Source organism: Equus quagga, chromosome 9 (assembly GCF_021613505.1).
Source record: "Equus quagga isolate Etosha38 chromosome 9, UCLA_HA_Equagga_1.0, whole genome shotgun sequence".
NCBI classification, from domain to species: domain Eukaryota; kingdom Metazoa; phylum Chordata; class Mammalia; order Perissodactyla; family Equidae; genus Equus; species Equus quagga.
The window spans coordinates 38153822-38168360 of NC_060275.1; the positions used below are offsets into that span (position 1 = coordinate 38153822).

At 38.0% G+C, this 14539-nt stretch overlaps 1 protein-coding gene across 1 annotated transcript in view; it reads right to left on the bottom strand.

Annotated features, from left to right (window-relative positions):
• Positions 1-11271, bottom strand: part of GALNT1 (polypeptide N-acetylgalactosaminyltransferase 1) — an 87389-nt gene extending 76118 nt beyond the window's left edge. Inside the window, exon 1 of the mRNA XM_046671760.1 lies at positions 11215-11271. The gene's annotated coding sequence lies outside the window, so the exon portion shown is untranslated. The remainder of the gene's footprint in view (positions 1-11214) is intronic.
• Positions 11272-14539: the final 3268 nt, after the last annotated feature.

The following is a 14539-nucleotide window of genomic DNA, read 5'->3' on the forward strand; positions in this document are numbered from 1 at the left end:
TTTAGTAGTTACCAGGGGGAAGGGAGGTTGGAGGTGGGCACAAAGGGTGAAGGGGCGCACCTATATAGTGACTGACAATAATGTACAACTGAAATTTTACAATGGTGTAAACTATCATAACCTCAATAAAAAATAAATTTAAAAAAAAAGCAGGCAAAGGAGAGGGAAAAATCTTTGAGATCTTGGGTTAGGCAAATATTCTTTAGGTAGAACAAAAAAACCCCCACAAATTGTAAACGAAAGATTAATAAACTGGCCTTCATAATCAAAAGTTTCTGCTCTTCAAAAGGCACTGTTAAAATAAAAAAGTCATAGATGGAGAGAAAAACATTATTTACTGATTACATATCTGATCAATGACTTGTATCCAGAATATATAAAGAACGTTAAAAAAAAAAAGCCAATAAAATAGGTAAAAGGTTTGAAATGTCACTTCCCTCAAAAGCAATGCAGATGGCAAATGAGCACATGAAAAGATGTTCAACATCATTAGCTATCAGGGAATTGCAAATTAAAACCACAATGAAACACCACTATGCACTGACATAAATGGCTAAAAGAAAAAAGGAAAATACCAAGTGCTGAGAAGGAATTGCTGCAACTGGAACTCCAATATATTGCCAGTGGGAATGCAAAATGGTATAGCCTATCTGGAAAACAGTTTGGCAGTTTCTTCTCACATGAATCAGCAATCCCCTTCCTAGCTATTTACTTTAGAGAAAGGAAAACATATGTCCACACAAAGACCTGTGCACAAATCTTTACAGCAGCTTAATCACAATCATCAAACTCCGGGAACAATCCAAATGTCCATCACCTGGTGAACAGATAAACAAATTGTAGTACATTTATATGGTGAACTACTACCCAGCAATCCAGCAATAAGAAAGAACAAACTCTTGATACACATGCAATAACATGGACGAATCTCAAAAGCATCAGGCTAAGTGAAAGTAAGTCACAAAAGGCTGCATACCACACCATACAATTGCATTTATATGACATTCTGGCAAACGCAAAACTATGGGGACAGAAATCAGATCAGTGGCTGCCAGAGGCTGAGGAGGGAGTAGGGGATTGCCCTCAAAGGGGCATGAAGGAATTTGTAATAATGAAAACATTCCCTATCTTGCTTGTGGTGGTGGTCATATGACTACGTCCATCTGTCCACACTTAGAAAACTAGACTTAAAAGGCTGAATTTTACTATATATAAATTCGACCCCAATATACTTACAAATAGATAAATATAGGGGGATACTTGAAAGAAATAATGCCAATTTTAGGAGGAGAAAAACTGTTTCCTCAAATGATACATACTAGAATTTATCTTGGAAGTTACTAAGAGCTCAGAGTTTGTTTTGTCCCAACTGCAATAGATTGAAACCTTCCATTTGAAATGCATTTAACTACTTAATTTATTTACAAGTTACAAAATCAGAACTAATGTCAAAGTACAATAATCAATTACATCAGTAAACTTCTGATCCTACCCTACACATCATAAGCCAAGTTCTTCCAAAGATGGATCAGCATTTTCTAGGGCTAAATAATTATTTTCTCCTACCCCTCACACTTCTAACCAAGGCTTTCCAGAAATTTCAAATTTAAGAAGAATCTCAGGCTCAACAGAACCTTTAGGATAAAATGGAAGCTTCACTCTCTTGGACCTAATGCTTTAGACTCTGGGGTATACTGCAGTGCTTACGTCCCCCCTCCTGAGAACACAGTACTCAGGCACCCAGACCTAGGATTACTAAATTTTATTCAACAATCCAGACTAGGATTACTAACTGACCAGGCAGAGGCATGAGATATGAGGCCCTTCAATAGATCTATGCCTTTAATTTGTAGCTGGAATCTGTGCCAGAAAAACTGAAAGACTTAAAAAGATGATAGTTATCCTCTAATATTGTCAAGAGAGCCTAGATTATTTTATTTATTAGTTATATATTCCATTTGCTCTATTTCTCAATAAGAATCATAATCAAATGTATTCACTCACTTACTAATTTAATACATACAAACTCGGTAAACGTAGGGAATGTGTCAAATAGCAGGGAATACAAAAGTGAACAAAATATACACACTCCCTTTCCTTATGAAGTTTAGAGTTGGCTCCAGGAAATCAGGCATTGGTCAAATTGTCACATAAATGTGATATTCCAATTGCAATGACTGCTTTGAAGGGAGGTATATAGCACTATAAACATCTGTAATAGAGAGATCTGACCTTGTAAAAAAGGCCTCCCTGAAGAAGACATGATTTTAGGGAGGAAAAAAAGCATCTGGGGCAGTGAGTAGCAAAGGCTCTAAAGCAGGAAGGAGCCCAACACTGAAAGATCAGTGCATTGAGGACAAAAGAGGAAACCGTGATGTGAAATGAAGCTGGAGCTGGATAAAAGGGGGCAGATTCAAGAGATTAAGGGATAACTCAATGGGATTTAAGGACGATTAGATGGGTGGAAAAAGGAAGAAACCCTGGTTTGTACAACAGGATGTAGAGTAGTACCAGTCATGGAAACGGGACCAGCAAAAGAGGACCAATTTTTGGAAGGGAAGAGAATGAAGACGGAAAGAAACCTAAGTTTGATTTTGGACATGTAGAGTAAGAGGTACTTTTGATACCTTCAAGGAGAGATGTTAACTTCAGCTGCTGGATCCAAAAGTTTGGGGCTCCCAGGAGAGGGTTTAGGGTAAAGATACACAGACAGAAGCCCCTGCTCTCATGCAACTTTGTGGGGTCAGATAGACTAAAAAAAAAAAAAAATCCACATACAAAATAATTTTTGCGGAGCCTAATTTCCCTCCTAGAGTATGGGCTGAACTTAGTGACTTGCTTCTAACCAGCAGAATATGGTGGAAGTAATGTTGTGTGATTTCAAGATTAGTCATAAAACACACTTCCTCCCAGCACTCTCAGAATCAAACACTCCGGGGAAAGCAAGTGCCATGTCAGCTCACACATCTTTATAGAGAGGTCCATGTAGTGAGAAACCGAAACTTCCTGCCAACAACCCGGACTACCCTGCCAGGCATGAAAGTGAACCTCTTTGGAAGCAGGCCCAGCCAACATCTTGACTACAACCTCCTGAAAGATCCTGAGTCAATACCAGACTGCTAAGCTGCTCCTGCATTCCTAACCCAAAGGAAATATGAGATAATGTTTATTGTATAAAGCCATTAAGTTTTGAGGCAATGTTCTCATCAATAGAGACCTTCAACGGCAAACTAGGATGTCAAAGGAAATTCTTTAACCTATCCTAAAATATTTAATGATGGAACTTCTGATGCATTTCTATACCATTAGAAATAAGACAAGTTATGCATCCTTGCTTCATTTTGACATTGTATTGGAGATCTAAGCAATAAGACAAGAAAAGGAATAAGGATTAGAAAAAAAAGGGACAAAATTATCATTTGCAGACAGTAGGATTTCCACACAGAAATTCTGAAAAAATTCAACAGATAAACCGCTAGAACTAACTGATGATTTCATCAAGGTTGCTGAATAAAAAGATGAACACAGAACATCAATCATGCTCCTGTATGGTAATAACTAACTAGAATGTATAAAAGAAAATAAACCACATTCAAAAAGCTATAAAAACTCTAAGGTATTTGGGAATAAACTTAACAAAACAGGTGCAAGAGATGGAGAAAATTGTGGAGCTTTATTGAAGGATATAAAAAAACACCTGACTAATGGATAGTAAATATCCATATTTCCTATGTTCAGGGGGAAAAAATCCAGCTTCTTCCCAAAATTAATCTATAAATTTAATATACAGTCAAGCGTTGCTTAACAAAGGAGATATGTTCTAAGAAATGCATCATTAGATGATTCTGTCACTGTGTGAACATCACAGAGTGTACTTACACAAATCTAGATAATATAGCCTACTGCACACCTAGGCTATATGGTACTAATCTGATGGGACCACTGTCATATACGCAGTCAGTCGTTGACTGAAACATCATTACACAGCACATGATGGTAATTCTAATCAATACACAAATGAAGCTTTTGGGGACTGGATTTAATATAAAGCAGAGGTATCTAAAACTACATGGTACCCAGAAACAAACCCACACAAGGATGGAAAGTTGGAAAGGTGCTACTAGAAATCAGAGTAGAAAGCTGGTGCAAGGACAATGGCTTTCCATATGGTAAAAAAGAAAATTTAGATCCTACCTTATATCAGTAACAAAAGTAAATCTGTGAATAGAAAATAACTGAAGCCAAAGTTGTCAAAGTAGCAGCTATTTCGGTCCGCTACCTACTAGTTAGGTAAGGATGGCTCTAGTCCCTTAGGATTCAATATTATAGTCTCCACTTCCTACAAAGTATCTAGGCCAATATTTCTGCCACTGTCTTGGAGTTGTCAAGTCATTATTGGTTAAAATTTAGCACTAAGATGCTCATTCACTAGCCCAAAAAAACCGAACCAATTTTCAAGTATTAGCATATTCTCATTCTACCTGAGTATTTGACAAAAACAAGTAAAAACTAACCCAAAATTCCTGCACAAAACGATGTCCATATTCTATATAAACCTAGATATTCTCTTTCTCTAATTATCTCCCAGGTGTTACCCCAAGTTTAGAGGCTGGGAGAAAAAGCTTATAATTTTGGGGTACTTATGGTATGGGCTCCTATAAAATTTATTGGCTGAAAGACTCCAATTTAGAGCATTCAATATTCAGTATCTTGAGTGGAATGTCAATTTCTAAGGTAATAAACTGACAACTTCTAGCAATATCTTTAAAAGATATTTTTTTCCAATTATAAAGTAATATATGCTCAATGCAAAGAACTTGGCAAACACAGAAAAGTAAAAGATACAAAACTTATAAACTCTCATCCCAGCTAAACACTATTACCAATGGGTTAAGCATCCTTCCAGTCATTCAGAATAATAGTAGATACGTCACGTTTTAAAGCAAGTTTGTAATGTCTATTTTCCTCAAACATTTTAGTGTCTTAAATGTCCTTATCAGGGAGAAAGGAAAGGGATGGGTGTGGCTATAAAGGGGTAGCATGAGATCGTGGTGATGCTGTATTTTTTTTAAATTAAAGTAATAATGCTCAACAGACATTTCTAACTTCTCTTCCCGTTCTCTGACTACTGAGCATCATGTCTTAGGCAACATCAAATGTCTTAATGGTCACTTCAAAACAGCCCTGACATCCACAAAGCTACGTCAAAATACCACATATTGTTTTACCCTTAAAGAACAGACATAAAATAGATACAAACTGAGATGGCTTCCTGGCTCAGGATTCTGACCCTTGCTCCCCACCCTCCCCCAAGGGTTTCTTCTGGTAACAGACCCAGCCCCGAGGCCACAGGATAGTCAAATGATCTAGCCAGGCCAACCACAGCACCTCACCCCTTGGCTTCTTGAGTCACAAAGCTAGAAGCCTGTGCATCTAGAACTGCAGTCAGCCCAACACACAGAGAAAGCCCACCTGTAGCCCAAGAGAATGAGGCCAAGAAGAGGCATACAGAACAAGAGGCAGAGGGTCATGATGGTGATCAAGTCCCTGACTCTTCCTTCTATTAATCCCCTTTTCTACTTAAGAGTTTGAATTGAGTTCCTGACACAACCAGAATACCTGGGACAGAAGGGGATAGCAGACTTACAGGTAAAATCAAGTAGGTTCTGGTCCACTGACAAGGTTCCCCTCTACTAGTCATAAACAATTATACATTATGAGGCAGACTACAGTATTTGAAAAGATACTTTTTAATGCCCCAAATCACAAAAACAAATAAAATATCAAAAGCATGTATAAAATGCACCACAGAAATAAAGGATTACGGGCCAGCCGAGGGCTGTAGTGGTTAAGTTCACGCGCTCCACTTCTCAGCCCAGGGTTTGTGGGTTTGGATCCCAGGTGCGGACTTACATGTCGCTCATCAAGCCATGCTGTGGTGGCATCCCACATACAAAGTAGAGGAAGGCTGGCATAGATGTTAGCTCAGCAACAATCTTCCTCAAACTCAAAGATGAGGATTGGCAATGGATGTTAGCTCAGGGCCAATCTTCCATGCCAAAAAAAGAAAAAAGAAATAAAGGATCACCACACAACACACACATGTATCCACTACCCAGTTTTAGAACAAGAACATCACCTTTAAAATTCCCCCTCCAAACCCAACTCTTCCCTAGCTCCTCAAAGTGGTATCCTTAATATGCCTTGTTTCTGAATTGCTTATAAATAGAAAAATCTGAGACTTGCTTTTTTCCTAACACTATGTTCCTCAGATCTATCCATATGTTACATGTAGTTGAAGTTAATTCATTTTCTTCACTACTGCGTAGTATTCCTTTGGCTTAGCATACCATAGTTCATCCATTCTACTCTTAATGGACATTTGGTTCTTTCTAGTTTCTGTTATTACCACCAGCACTGCTATGAACACTCCTGAACATGTTTCCTGGTACATATGTACAAGAGTATTTATCTAGGGAAGGGGTCAGCAAACTTTTTCTGCAAAGGGCCAGATGGTAAATATTTTAGGCTCTGCAGGACATAAGATCTCTGTTACAACTACTCAGCTCTAGTTTTGTATCACAAAAGCAGCGTAAATAATACGTAAACAAGTGTGACAGTATTCAATAAAACTTTAGTTATAGACACTGAAATCTGAATTTCATATAATTTCACATCACAAATTATAAAATATTATTTTAATTTTTTAAAATCATTTAAAAATGTAAAAATCTTTTTAACTCATCAGTTGTCACATCGACTCCTGATCTAGAGGACATCCTTAGGGGTATTATGTCATCGGGTATACATATCTTAAATATGACTAAATATGACCAATTTGTTTTCCCTGTTGGTTGCAGCAAAATAGAAAATAAATTGGGGGCTCTGGATGTTATATCCTTGGCAACACTTATCGATGTCAGACTTTTCATTTTTGGACGATCTGGTAGGTGTGTAGTTGGTATCTTGATGTAGTTTTAACTTGTGTTTCCCCACCATCTCTGACCTTACTGGCCGTTCTAGTTGTTCTTCCTAAAGTGCCTACTAACGTCTAGTCCACTACTGTTTTGGGTGGGTTGTTTTGTCCCTTTCCTATTAATTTTTGGACATCTTTATACAGTTTGGATTCTAATCTTGTGTCAGTTTCATGTACTGCAAGTATCTTTTCCCAGTTTGTAGCTTATCCTCTTAATAAGAGGTATCTTTTATGGTTCATATTTTCTATGTCTTAAGGAATTCTGCTCTCTCTAGAGATCATTAAAAATAATGTTTTAATGTCTAAAAATTTTGAAGTTTTACCTTTCAGGCTTAAGTAGAAATTCTATGTCATTTTCTTCCATGTGGATAACCAACTGTCCCCGTACTATTTATGGAAAGGTCATCCTCTCCTTAAAAGTATGCAATGCCACGTTTGCCATAAACCAGGTTTCTGGGGTTCTGTGTTCTTTTCCACTGGTCTATCTGTCTATCCCTGTACCACACTGCTGTCTTAATTATTACAGCTTTATAATAATTCTTGCTATATGGTAAAGCAAGTCTTCTCATCTTTCACTACTTCCTGAGGAAGACCCTGGCTATTCTCGACCCACTGGCCTTCCTTACCTATGATGAACATTTAATTATTTAAAATGGTATTCCATCTACTGCAAAAGAAATCTAGTAGTTAAAAGTTTTTACATGTCTATGTTGGAACAATTCTACCGTTCTGAGAAAATAAACAAATTAAGAAAATCATAAAGATCATAAAAAAAGTTGGTGATGAGGAGTTAAACTCAACAGAAGTCTAAAAGTTCCAAAAATGTTTTTCAAAATGACATCATTATTTAAAATAAATGTATAGCACCTTTTATGGCTACTATACTGCTGTTCCTTAAATATAAGAAGTTTCAGTATTTCAGAGTCACAACACATTCCATGTTCTCTGGACATTTACTGACTCTTGGCCAACAATGTTCTTGATACCATGTTAGGAACTGTAGATGGTACAAGCATGAAGGCAATGATCCACACCATAGAAGCTCTTATCACACTGTTAAACACCAGTCTAAGAGACATGCCATTCACATTACAAAAGAGAAACACCAATTCAGGAAACCTGGCAGAAAAAGACAGCCAGAGAGGGTAGTTTCTCAACAGGTTTTATGAGGAGGCAGTATAAGATACTACACTTCTCTGCAACAATGTTTTCTTTAAAGTAAACTTTTTCTACAGTTGTTTTGTTTCTGTCTCTCCTTTACCTAAAACCCTTTAATGGCTTCCCACTGTCCTTCTGCCCTGTTCTAAAGATCACTGTTACTGCAGGACCCACATCTCAGAGTCCTCACTAAAGAAATTCCATGGTCAAATAAGTTAGGGAAACATTATACACTTTATCTGCCCTGGGAGAGTCATACTGTATATCACTGCACTAAAGCTTCTGTGAAGTTCTGCAAAAAGGAAACCTATTCAACTTTGTTAACTTAGAACTTCTCATTTTCAAGCATGGAACTTTCCCCATCTACTTGGTCTTTTTTGCATAACATAAAGCAGATTTTCAATAGCAATAAATAAAGTAGTAAAGATTGGTTTTAAATCCTGGAATCAGGCAACTTTTAAATTATTGGTTATTTTCTTTCTGCAAAACTGGTATTTCTGTTCATCTGCAAATTCTGTAAAAAAGAGATGCCACTGTGTTTAAAAGCCTCTCATGAGGAAGACCTTCATAAAGTGAAGGTTAATTTTGTAGCATCTTGATTCATTTTAAGTTTATATTTCTGTATTGTTCTTTAACATTACATATACCTGTATGTAATAGAAATAGTTGTGGACAAAAATCAGAAATCCAACAGTCACCATTTTATAAATCCCTAAAAGAAAAGAATCTACAAACTTGCTCTCAGAGAAGTGAAATTTGTCAACTGTTTCTACTATCAATTATTTTTTTCTAAGTTTAGAATACCATATTCTAAAGAATCTATCTAGCATTAAATATTACATTCAGCAAATGCAACATTATTTCATGCAGGATGCTGTGAAGAAAGAAGTGACACAGCAGGTCTGCTTTACTCACGCCTTCCTAATCTCTGGGGGATGCCTAGAGCCATGGCAAAGACCCCTAGCCAAACTCTGAGAACTAAACTCCCAGAATGTTCCCAGTCACTGGCTAAGGATGTTAGAGGCAGTGGGTCAGGATGTAACAAGCTGTCAGCACTGTTTAAAATAATCATCAAGATTTATGACGTGTACCTGGTATCAGGTCTGGGGTCCTAAGTTTCAGTTACCAAGGCTGGTCACGTGGCAGGAATGTGCCTATGTGACCAGCTTCCTATAAGAACTCTGGACTGTAACACTCATGTGATTCCCTGGCCAGAGACATCTTGTACACCTCTACCATTCACAACTAGAGAGAAAATTGTGTCCAAGTGATCCTTGTAGAGGGAAGACTTGGAAGTCCGCGCCTGATCTCTCTAGCACTCACTTGTATTTACCTTTTTCCTGTTGTTCCTGCACTGTATCCTTTGCTGTAATAAACCTTAGCCATGAGTACAACATGAAATTGGCTTGTGTGAGTCCTTCCACAAATTAAACTAGTGGGCAGTCATGGGACCCCCAAACAGATACCACTAAAGAATTTGGTTTGCCATAACACCTACTTCTCTCATTTTTCAGAAGCTAAATGATCATAATCACAACCTCCTTAAAATAATTAGTCATGCTCAGGATAAAGGTTAAAGCAGCAGGCCTGAGACTGCTATCCCTAGAAAGACGTGGTTGCAAGGTTGGCTCTTGGCTGGCATCTGGGAACTTGAATGATAAACAGTTCCCTACACTGATTTAAAACTTACCATTAATGATAAGCATGACTCACAGTGCCTAAACTGTACAAACAATATGGTTTATGCTAAACACTTGCTTTCCTTCTGGGAGCCTGAAATTTTGGTACATGCTAGGCAAAGGGTACCTATAGGACCAGCACCAATAAAAACACTGGCACTGAGTCTCTATTGAGTTTCCCCTGTAGACTACACTTCACACACGTTGTCACAATTCTTGCCGGAGGAGTTAAGTACGTCCTGTGTGACCCCACTGGGAGAAGACTTTTGGAAGCTTGTGCCTGGTTTCCTCCAGACTTCAGCCCATGCACTCTTTCCCTTGATAACATTGTTCTGTATCCTTTTGCTGTAATAAATCTTAGCCCTTAATATGACTATATGCTGAATCCTGTGAATCCTCCCTCCTAGCCTGAACCCTGGAGGTGGTCTTGGGAACCCCTAACACAATCAGCATATAAAACAGAAGCAAATGTCTATTAGGCCAAATATTGAAATTCAAATTTGGGTTTAAATTTCAATTCCAACACTAATTATTAGTTATGTGATCCCAGCAATATTACCTCATTTGCATAAATCTGGGCCTCTTTATTCCTCTAAATAGAAAAACATACCCACTTTATAGTCCCATTGCACTAAGTTAAGAGTAATGCACAACACACTCATATACCACAGTACACACTCAGTAACTATTAAATAGTATTTCTAGAGGCACTTTCTTAGATGAAAAAGAAAATTGGGAACCTTTTATATGTGTGCTGACGCAATGAGAATTCAGATGGCCATGTGGAGTACAGTCATGCACAGCATAACAACATTTCAGTCAACAACAACCTGCATATACACAGCGGTCCCATAAGATTAGTACCACATAACCTAGGTGTGTAGTAGGCTACACCATCTAGTTAAGTACACTCTACGATGTTCGCATGACAAAACCGCCTAACGATGCATTTCTCTATACATTTCCCAGAAGGTATCCCTGTCGTTAAGCAATACATGACTGTACTGCAAAGAGAAGTTTAGAGATAAACTTGACCCTGTATCTTCAACACTGGCTCTGTGAGTGATTTCCAGTCCACATGACAGGATTACTGGGTAAGCTCAAGCAGGTTAAACCCTATATAAGCATCTTTCTATTTATAAATCTGGTCTTCATTTAGTCTTCAAATTGACCTCCCTAATGAGAAGTGAATGCCCGAATTAATTAGTAGTGAGGCTATGTTTGATGGTTACACTTCTCAAATTACTAAACTGGGATTTTAATACAAGCCATTCTCTTGTGTGTATAGGAGGCAAAAAATCCAATCAACATAAATTTGATACCTATGGAGCTGTAAAAGCAAAACCCCAGTGCAAAGAGACGTGCAATCCTGAAGTCATCCACTCCCAGCTATCAACTTACCCCACAGTGGTTTTTCAAATGAATTCATATCCCAAATCCACATGTCCCACATTTCCTGTTGAAAAATAAATTTCCTAAAATCAATTTATTACAGAATAATTCTGCCCTCCCCCCTTACCTCAGTCATCCTATTCCATTAGATTGTAGGCCAGCTGCCACCTGAGGACAAGGACCTGGCACACAATAGGTGTTCAGTTAATGTCTATCACACGAATGAGTGAGTCAATGAATAAAGTATTACTGAGATCCAACACCAGCTCAGTGAAAATACTATAAAAGTATCTTTCCTTGACCTATACAACGAAAACTACAAGACTTTCCTGAAAGAAATTGCTGACGACATAAAGAGATGGAAAGACATTCCATGCACATGGATTGGAAGAATAAACATAGTTAAAATGTCCATAATACCTAAAGCAATCTACAGATTCAACACAATCCCAATCAGAATCCCAATGACATTCTGTACAGAAATAGAACAAAGAATCCTAAAATTCATATGGGGCAACAAAAGACCCCGAATTGCTAAAGCAATCCTGAGAAAAAAGAACAAAGCTGGAGGCATAACCCCTGACCTGAAAACATACTACAAAGCTACAGTAATCAAAACAGCATGGTATTGATACAAAAACAGGTGCACAGATCCATGGAACAGAATTGAAAGCCCAGAAATAAAACCACACATCGATGGACAGCTAATCTTCGACAAAGGAGCTGAGGGCATACAATGGAGAAAAGAAAATCTTTTCAACAAATGGTGCTGGGAAAACTGGACAGCCACATGTAAAAGGATGAAAACTGACCATTCTTTTTCACCATTCACAAAAATAAACTCAAAATGGATCAAAGACCTAAAGGTAAGACCTGAAACCAAAAGGCTTCTAGAAGAAAATGTAGGCAGTACACTCTTTGACATCAGTATTAAAAGGATCTTTTCAAACATCATGTCTTCTCAGACAAGGGAAACAATAGAAAGAATAAACAAATGGGACTTCATCAGACTAAAGAGCTTCTTCAAGGCAAGAGAAAACAGGATTGAAACAAAAAAACAACCCATCATTAATTGGGAAAAAATATTTGCAAGTCGTATATCCGACAAAGGGTTAATCTCCATAATGTATAAAGAACTCACACAGCTCAACAACAAAAAAAATCAAACAATCCGATCAAAAAATGGGCAAGAGACAAGAACAGACATTTCTCCAAAGAAGATATATGGATGGTCAATAGGCACATGAAAAGATGTTCATCATCACTGATCATCAGGGAAATGCAAATCAAAACTATGCTAAGATATCACCTTACATCCATTAGAATGGCAAAAATAACCTTAACAAAAAGTAACAAATGTTGGAAAGGTTGTGGAGAAAAAGGAACCCTCATACACTGCTGGTGGGAATGCAAACTGGTGCAGCCACTATGGAAAACAGAATGGAGATTTCTCAAAAAATTAAAAATAGGAATACCATATGACCCAGACATCCCACTACTGGGTATCTATCCAAAGAACTTGAAGTCAGCAATTCCAAAAGTCCCGTGCACCCCCATGTTCATCACAGCATTATTTACAATAGCCAAGACATGGAAGCAACCTAAGTGCCCATCAACTGATGATTGGATAAAGAAAATATGGTATATAAATACAATGGAATACTACTCAGCCATAAAAAAGGATAAAATCGTCCCATTCACAACAACATGGATGGACCTTGAGGGTATTATGTTAAGTGAAATAAGCCAGATAGAGAAAGACAATCTCTGTATGACACCACTCCTATGTGGAAGTTAAACATGTAGACAAAGAGAACAGATTAGTGGCTACCAGGGGAAAGGGGGAGTGAGGGTGGGCACAAAGGGAGAAGTGGTGCATCTACAACACGACTGACAAACAATAACGTACAACTGAAATTCCACAAGGTTGTAAACTATCATAATCTCAATAAAAATTTTTTTTTAAAAAGTATCTTTCTTCCTCTTAGAAATCTATGAGGATATTAACTTTCCAGGTGGGAAGGCCAAAAGCACATAGATACCACCTAGGCAGATACTGCTTGTTCCTTATACCACCCTCAGCCCCCCATGTTTTTTACTGCATTAGACCCCCAACTGAATTCAAGTGACCATTCTCCACTAGACAACCTATTCTTGATTGGTCCAAGTGAATCATGGCTGTCCTATTCTTCTTGCCAGTGCAAGTGACCAAATCTTGACAATCAGACCTGAGGGGAAATCTGTTGGGAAGCATTCAGGAAAAGTTATGTTCCCGCACAGAGATGCTGAAGGAGAAACTACACATTTCCACCTTTGGCTATCATTTATATAGCATACTTAGAAGTGCAAAAGCCATCTTGAGGTCATGAGGGAAGCCAACGTCAACATGCTGAGGATGGCAAAGTGCAAACTTGGAAAGTATGTGGGACCCTAATGATACCATGAAGCCAATGAAGAGACCAACCCTGAAATCTATGTCTGGACTTCTTGTTATGAGATAATAAAGCCCTCATTGTTTAACTGAGTATTTTGCTACTACAGCAAAAACATCCCAATACACCACTCTGCAACCTACAATTATTGATTTAGATGGGCACGTATCCTCTGAAGAAAAAAATGAAGATGTGAATCAGTGGAGGATCCAAATTAAGGAGTCTACTTTTAGAGGAGATTGCATAGAAGCACAATTTCAACATAAATGTAATAGCTACAAAATCAAACTTGGTGTATAACATGCCTATCTTAGACACAGCATTATTTAATCTATCACAGAATCACATACCCCTAATTCATTCAAACTTTAACAAATATCAAATATGTGCGAGACGCTACATTAAGTAGCCTGATGTACATAAATATGAAAAAAGCTCAGACCTTGTCCTCAACCAGCTTGCACTTTAGGGGGAGAGATAACAAGGCAAGTTTGTGTGGCACTGCACAATTTACAAAATGCTTTTGTATGTCTGCGAGAGGTGCCAAGTTAAAAGGGGCTACAATGCACAATGGAGGGAAACTGGTGGTGGAGAATGACCAAGGAATTGTTGTCTGAGTTAGGAAAAGGCAAGAGGACATTTCAAACAGACAAAACAGTGTGAGCTAAAATAGGGAGGCAGGAAAATGCAGGGGATGTCTAGAGGACAGAAAACAGACAAACTGGGAGATATGACTGAAGGGGTGTGTTCAGACCAGGGGAAATCTTGACTATCACCCTGAGGAGTTTGAAGAGCAATGGTCAGGGGAAGTCTTCTCAGGCTTTTACTTTTATCTCTAATACAAATGCCAATTCATTACAAAAAAACACTGTGATTTCAGAAAATTTACATCTTTCCTCCCA